Genomic DNA, 7,481 nt, shown 5'->3' with positions numbered 1-7,481 from the left:
GTATTTTTAGTAGAGACGGGGTTTCACCGTGTTAGCCAGGATGGTCTGGATCTCCTGACCTAGTGATCCGCCCGCCTAGGCCTCCCAAAGTGCTGGGATTACAGGCGTGAGCCGCCGCGCCCAGCCACTTACCATTTTTTAAACTAAAGCTATAGCATTTTAGAAAGTACTTGAGAAATTAAGTTTATAAAAATAGGGTCAGGCCAGGCACGGTCCAAAAATTAGATGGGCATTATGGTGGGCGCCTGTAATCCCAGCTATTCAGGAGGCTGAGGCAGGAGAATCGCTTGAACCCAGGAGGCAGAGGTAGCAGTGAGCTGAGATTGTGCCACTGCACTCCAGCATGGGCAACAGAGACTCCATCTCAAAAAACAAACAAGCGAAAAATAGGGTAAAAATGTGCTGAAAACTAAAATTGTCTCATACTTGGTAGAGTCTTCCTGCAAAATGTTTTGTCTGCAAAAATTAATGTCTTATGAAACCCTCTTCTTAGGCTGAATCATGCACAAGATAATATTCAAGCCAATTCACTTTGTACTTGTCTTCATGCTTGCTTCACAGGTGCAGGGATATTAGCAGAAGCCTTTTCCAGGTACACCAAGTACTCTTGAGGAATTTCTGAAGGTTTTTGTGCTGCCTGTTGATGTTGTCCTACACTTGCCTTTGTTTTATCAAATGTTTCTGACCAGAACATCTTTCCATTATAATTTATTCCTTAACGCCAACACATCCTTTTGGATGCCTTGTTCTGGTTTCCTGAAAGATAACTGCAATATTTTTTGGTAGGAAAAAAAGTTCTGTCTTGCAATACCCAGAAACTTCTGGATACACTTCTCGACATCAGTTTGAATTTCTCCCTGATTAGTGCCATTAACAGTCATAAAAAATTAGTCCAAGACAAGTGATATCATCTTAAGCAAATGACAGGGAAATTACACACCTCACTGATGTTTCATATTCCACTGAAAAAGTTTAGTCAGTGGAGTGGCCACTCCTGCAGCAAGGGAGGCCAGGTAGTGATGAGCCCAGCTAGAAGTTTATTACCATGGACGAGAGAACAGATTTAGGGGATTTAGGGGTACAACTAGTGATCTTCTACAAATCCTAATGTTCAATAACATAACTTTTTTTTTTTTTTTTTTTTTTGAGATGGAGTCTTGCTCTATCGCCCAGGCTGGAGTGCCGCGGCACGATCTCAGCTCACTGCAACCTCCACCTCCCTGGTTCACCCCATTCTCCTGCCTCAGCTTCCCGAGTAGCTGGGACTACAGGCGCCCAACAGCACACCCGGCTAATTTTTTGTATTTTTAGTAGAGACGGGGTTTCACCGTGTTAGCCAGGATGGTCTCGATCTCCTGACCTCGCAATCCGCCTGCCTCAGCTTCCCAAAGTGCTGGGATTACAGGCGTGAGCCACTGCGCCTGGCCGACATAACTTTTGACAAGTATACAAGATGAAATGCAAAAGTTTTTTATGGTAAAATGCCTATGTCACTGAATCAAAGTAACAGAAAAGATGCAAAATTAGAATCAGGAGTACAGACTTTCTCTCTCTCTCTCTCTTTCTCTCTCTTTTTCTCTCTCTCTCTTTCTGCACATACAGCAGAAAGTCTATGTGAGCACACAGCAAGGCAGCTAGCTGCACACCAGGAGGAGAATCCTCACAGAACCCAACCATGTTGGTACCCTGATCTCAGACTTCCAGCCTCCAGGATAGTGAGAAAGCACATTTATGTTGTTTCAACCACCCAGTCTATTTTGTTATACAGCCAAACCTGACAAATAAATACGGGTTTGTCTCTATATTTTCTTCTGTAGATTTTAACTACCATTTTTAAATGCAAAAATGTATTAGTAGATGTTAGATAGCATTTACCATGTAGAAGAGTTATTATGCAGAAAAACTTCATACAAACATATTTGAAAGTCTTAATGCTGTTATATAAAACAAATCAAATTTCTACACAAATACAAGAAACCAAAAGAAATGTAATTCCACATCAACTGTTATCCAAATATCTAGAACAGAATCATCCAATAGAACTTTCTACAATTATAGACATATTCTGTATCTATGCTTTCAATAGGGTAGTCACAAACTATGTGTGGTGGCTGAGTTCTTGCAATGTGGTTAGTGCAGCTATGGAATGATTTTTTTTTTTTCTTTTCTGTTTTTTTTTTGAGAGAGAGGGTCTGTCTGTGTTGCTCAGGCTGGAGTGCAGTGGTGTGATTTCAGTTCACTGCAACCACTGCCTCCTAGGCTCACGAGATCCTCTCACCTCAGCTTTCCAAGTAGCTGGGACCACAGGTGCACATCACTACACCCAGCTAATTTTTTGTACTTTTGGTAGAGGTGGGGTTTCACCATGTTGCCCAGACTGGTCTCAAACTCCTGACCTCAAGCGATCTGCCCATTTTGGTCTCCCCAAGTGCTGGGATTATAGGCGTGAGCCACCACACCCGACTGGAACTGATTTTTATATTTAAGTTTAAATATAATTAAACACATGTAGCTAGTGAGTACCACATTGGATGGCACAGATACAGAAGATACAACTTTGTAATTTTTTCCAGCACCAAATCCAGTCAAAATGTGCAATTTTTACTGCAGTATATCAGCTCATCCATTCAATGATCTTTAGGGAAAATGGAGGAAGGAATACATAACCCACTGAAACTTCAGCAGTACATGTGCATGTTTCTCTAACATAAAACATCCACACCCTTCATCAGGATTTCCCAAAATGGACACTGTTGAAATTTTATTTATTTATTTATTTATTTATTTATTTATTTATTTATTATTTTTTAGAGATACGGTCTTGCTTTGTTACCCAGGCAGGAGTGCGGTGGGGCAATTATGCATCTCAACTCCTGCAGCCTTAAACTCCTAGGCTCAAGGGATCTTCCAACCTCAGCCTCCCAAGTACCTGGGACTATAGGGGCACGCCACCATGCCCAGCTAATTTTTAAAAATATTTTGTAGAGACAATGTTGTCACATTGCCCAGGCTGGTCTTGAACTCCTGAGCTCAAGTGATCCTCCTGCCTTGGCCTCCCAAAGTGCTGGGACAGGCATAAGCCACCACACTCTGCCACTATTGAAATTTTAGACTGGATCATTCTTTGTTGCGAAGGGGACATATCTGTCCTGTGCATTGTTGAAGGTTTAGCAGTATCCCTGGCCTCTATACGCTGGATACTAGTAGCACCTCCTCCTGACCACTTGACAGTCAAAAATGTTTTTTGGACATTGTCAAATGACCCGGTAAGAGGGGAGAAAAATCACTCTCCATTAAGAAACACTGCCTTACATGATCTCATTCACACATGACTTCCTTTTTTATTTAAAATAACACCACCTTCCAAGCCTAACACAATTGTAAATACCATCTATATGCTGATCACTCCCAAATATATATATCTCTCTCTAACCCGGACTGCTTTTTTTTTTAACTTTCAAGTTCAGGGGTGCATGTGCAGGATTTGCAGATTTGTTACACAGGTAAACATGTGTCATGGGGTTTCGTTGTACAGATTATTTCATCACCCAGGTATTAAGCTTAGTATTCATTAGTTCTATTGTTCCTGATCCTCTGCCTCTTCCCACCTTCCACCCTCCAACAGGCCCCAGTGTATGTTGTTCCCCTCTATGTGTTCATGTGTTCTCATCATTTAGCTCTCACTTAGGAGGACATGCCGTATTTGGTTTTCTGTTCCTATGTTAGTTTGCTAAAGATAACAGCCTCCAGCTCCATCTGTTTCCCTGCAAAGGACATGATCTCCTTCTTTTTTATGGTTGCATAGTATTCTATGGTTTATATGTACCACATTTTCTTTATCCAGTCTATTAGGTTGATTCCATGTCTTTGCTATTGTGAATAGTGCAGCAATGAACATAGGCATGCATGTGACTTTATAATAGAATGATTTATACTCTTTTGGTTATATATCCAGTAATGGGATTGCTGTGTCAAATGGTATTTCTGTCCTTAGGTCTTTGAGGAATCACCATAGTCTTCCACAATGATTGAACTAATTTATACTCCAACCAACAGTGTATAAGCATTCCTTTTCCTCTACAACCTTGTCAGCATCTGTTATTTTTTGACTTTTTAATAATAGCCATTCTAATTGGTGGGAGATGGTATCTCATTGTGGTTTTTATTTGCATTTCTCTAATGACCAGTGATGTTGGGGCTTTGTTTCATATGATTGTTGGCCACATTAATGTCTTCTTTTACGAAGTGTCTGTTCATGTCCTTTGACTACTTTTTTTTCTTTTGCCCACTTTTTTAATGGGGTTGTTTTGTTTCTTGTAAATCGGTTTAAGTTCCTTACAGATGCTGGATATTAGACCTTTGTCAAGTGCATACTTTGCAAAAATTTTCTCCCATTCCATAGGTTGTCTGTTTACTCTGTTGATAGTTTCTTTTGCTGTGCAGAAGCTCTTTAGTTTAATTAGATCCCATTTGTCAATTTTTGTTTTTGTTTTAATTGCTTTTGGCGTATTCATCATGAAATATTTGCTCATGCCCGTGTCCTGAATGGTATTGCCTAGGTTGTCTTCCAGTAACCCTGACTTCTCTAAGCTCCAGGTTCGTATCTAATAGACATCTTAAGCTTATAAATTAAAAAACAGAACTTTTGATTCCACTTCTCCACCTCAACATGCTTATTCTTCCAGCTTCCCACATTTCAGTAAATAGTATGCCAAAAACTTGTAGTCAGCTATTCTTAATTCTTTACTTTGCCTCATACCATATGCGTCTTATCCCTCCTATTTACTCTCCTTCCAAAATACATCACAACTTACTTATGTCCATCTATACTATTATTATACCATTTAAGCTACTGTGACTTCTCATCTGAACTATTGCAATACCTTCTTGACTAAATGCCTTCCTTTTTAGAATGTAAAGTATATTATGTCATCATCTTACTTAAAACACTCCAATGAATTATGTTTGCCTTAAAACAATATCCAAATTCTTCCACAGTACATTATCTAACCCCAGCCTATCTCTTTCATCCTATTTCACGCCATACTTTCTTCAGTTCTCTATGTTCCAGCAACACTGGCCCTCTTTCTGTTTATGACATAGGTACTACCAAGCTTGTTCAGACCTCCAGGTTTCTGAAGTTTCCTGTATGTGCACCTCCAGATCCTTCCACGCCTGGCTCCTTCTCCTGCTTCAGACCCCGGCTCAAAAGCCACCCTCAAAGGCCTTTCTTGACTTCCTGATCTACAATACTATTCCCCAGTTACTTTCTATCTCAGGGATAACAAAGATTTTTTTCTGTAAAAGATCAGATGGTAGGCTGGGCGTGGGGGCTCACACCTGTAATCCCAGCACTTTAGGAGGCCGAGGCAGGTGGATCACCTGAGATCAGGAGTTTGAGACCAGCCTGACCAACATGGAGAAACCTCGTCTCTACTAAAACTACAAAGAATTAGCTGGACGTGGTGGTGTATGCCTATAATCCCAGCTGCTGAGAGGCTGAGGGAGGAGAATCACTTGAAACAGGGAGGCGGAGGTTCTAGTGAGCCAAGATCGTACCATTGCACTCCAGCTTGGAAAACAAGAGCGAAACTTTGTCTCAAAAAAAAAAAAAAAAAAAATCAGATGTTAAATATGTTCAGCTTTGTGGGCCATGAAGTCTCTGTGACAACTTTTCAATTCTCTTATAGTAGCACAGAAATAGCCACAGGCAATACATAATGGGAGTAGCTGCATTCCAATAAAACTTTATTTACAAAACGGCCAGCCAGACACAGTTTGCCTACCATTTCTATCTCATATTTCCTGTTATATTATCTTCACAGAATTTATAACTAACTGGAATTAATTATTATTTTGTTTTCTTGATCACCACCTGTTTCCTTCTCCTAGATAAACACCAAAGCAAGAACTTACATTGTTCACAGCTGATCCTATAGCACCTAGAAGAGGATCTAGTAAATATTAAATATTTGTTGATTAAATAAATAAAGTAAATCACCTTTTCTTGCATCTAAGCATAACTTAGGAAAGTAATAATATAAAAAATCAAATTATATCCTGCCATGAAATATACTTTCTTCTGTAGATTCTTGTGTTATTATATTGAGTATTCCTTACCCAAAATCTTAGGACAAGAAGTGTTTCAGGTTTCGGATTTTTTTAATTTTTTAATTTTTTTATTTTGGTATATCTGTGGCCAGGTGCAGTGGTTCATGCCTGTAATCCCACCACTTGGGGAGGCCAAGGAGGGAGGATCACTTGAGCCCAGGAGTTTGATACCACCCTAGGCAATATGGTGAGACCCTGTAATTCCAGCTACTCAGGAGGCTGAAGTGGAAGGATCGCTTGCGCCTAAGAGTTCGAGGCAGCAGTGAACTATGATCAACTCTACTGCACTCCAGCCTAGGTGACAGAAAGAGACCCTGTCTCTATTTTTTTTAACGGAGTATTTGCATATACATAATGAGATATTTTGAGGATGGGCTCCAAGTCTATAAATGAAATTAATTTATGTTTCTTATATACTTGATACACATAGCCTGAAGGTAACATCATACAACATTTAAAAGTATTTTGTGCATAAAACAAAATCTGTGTACACTAAACTATCAAAAAGCAAAGATATCATTGTATCAGTCACCCATGTGAACAATCTGTTTTTGATTGGCATTACTGTCATTCCTGATTCTGAATTTATATGTTACTGATAAGCAATCATTTTCTTACACTTATTTGTACATAAGTACTTAACAGTAAAAAAAAAAAAAAGGGGGGGACATATCATTAAGATACTGAAAAAAACAATGTTTTGGAGGTAAGTAAGCAGCACAGTAGCATCACCAGAATGCCTATACCGTCCATTAAAGAACAACATCAACAAACAATGGCAGGCTTTCAGTCTCCACTTACAATGCTGTACAGGTGAGCCTTGAAAATAAAAACATGGATTTAAACTGTGCGGGTCCACTTACATGCAGATTTTCTTCCATTTTTGCCACCCCCAAGATAGTAAGAACAATCTTTCCTCTTCCTCTTCCTCATTCTTTGCCCATTTAATATGAAGATGACATGGATGAAGACCTTCATGATGATCCACTTTCACTTAATAAGTAGTAAATATATTTTATCTTCCTTATGATTTTCTTTATAAAATTTTCTTTGCTGTAGTTTATTGTAAGAACACAGCATATAATACATATGGCATATAAGATAATATGTTAATCAACTGTTTTTGTTATTGGCAATGGTTCCGGTCAACGGTAGGCTATTAATATATAAATTCTGGGGGAGTCAGTTATATGTGGATTTTCTTTTTTTTTTTTTTTACTGTGTAGGAGGTCAGCGCTCCAACCCCTGCGTTGCTCAAGAGTCAACTCTATTTTGATTAAAAGGTTGCTATACACTGTATTTTATATTTTTAGATGAGAAGAAACATCAGAAACTGTTGAGGGTACAGGAAATGAGTCCTCAAGGGATAA

The sequence above is a fragment of the Mandrillus leucophaeus genome, unplaced genomic scaffold, assembly GCF_000951045.1.
Source record: "Mandrillus leucophaeus isolate KB7577 unplaced genomic scaffold, Mleu.le_1.0 Scaffold130, whole genome shotgun sequence".
Classification (NCBI taxonomy): domain Eukaryota; kingdom Metazoa; phylum Chordata; class Mammalia; order Primates; family Cercopithecidae; genus Mandrillus; species Mandrillus leucophaeus.
This window is presented reverse-complemented; position numbering follows the sequence as displayed.